Genomic DNA, 787 nt, shown 5'->3' with positions numbered 1-787 from the left:
TTAATGTCTGCTAGGACTCTAATTTCTACTTGGGAAATTCCATGAATTTACCTCAAGGTTAATTTTCATTTCACAAGAGGTTAAAAATTAAGTTTGACCTATAAAGTGAGTTAGAGGTAGTTTGTTTAAATTATATAAAACTAAGGAGGCAATTGCAAATGTCCCCAAGAGCGTACATTTTCTCCAGGCTTCCAATCCATCAATTTTAGCTGCCCATTATATACTTGTTCTTTTCAAGGTACCTTGAGTTAATGATTTTGATGAATCTCAGAATGAAAAATAACATTTACAGATAATCAACCCATTTTCTGAGCAAAAATTCTTGGTATAACCATTTATTCTACCAACTCACTTCATGTAATCACACATGCACCACAAAGAAAGGGAAAAAAGAGGGCAAATATATTACATTTCTATTACACAAGGAGTCTGTGAAGTCTCCCCTGTGCTGTTTCCTTATTTCAGCTAAAATAAACATGTTCAAAGGGCATATTAATCCTATTGACCTTTGCAAAACTATTTAGAGGAATCTCACCCTTTTCTTTCTTTTTCGTCATATTAAGAAAATTTCCTCACCCAAATCAGTTTTGCAGTCTGTAAAGTGGAAACATAAAGCGGAGGCTTAAGGATTCACTTCATGTTCCTTTATCAAGCCACTTCCCACACAGCCCAGTCATTAGTATCAGAGGTAACAAAGATATTTTTAGGAAAATCGTGGGTGCTGCTTTACAGCAGTTCTTTTCTCTATGAGTCATCTTGGCTTCAGCTCCAACTTTAGGCAAACTAT

This window comes from Ursus arctos, unplaced genomic scaffold (genome assembly GCF_023065955.2).
Source record: "Ursus arctos isolate Adak ecotype North America unplaced genomic scaffold, UrsArc2.0 scaffold_75, whole genome shotgun sequence".
NCBI classification, from domain to species: Eukaryota; Metazoa; Chordata; class Mammalia; order Carnivora; family Ursidae; genus Ursus; species Ursus arctos.
The sequence above is the reverse complement of the archived record's forward strand: the minus strand, read 5'-3'. Positions refer to the sequence as shown.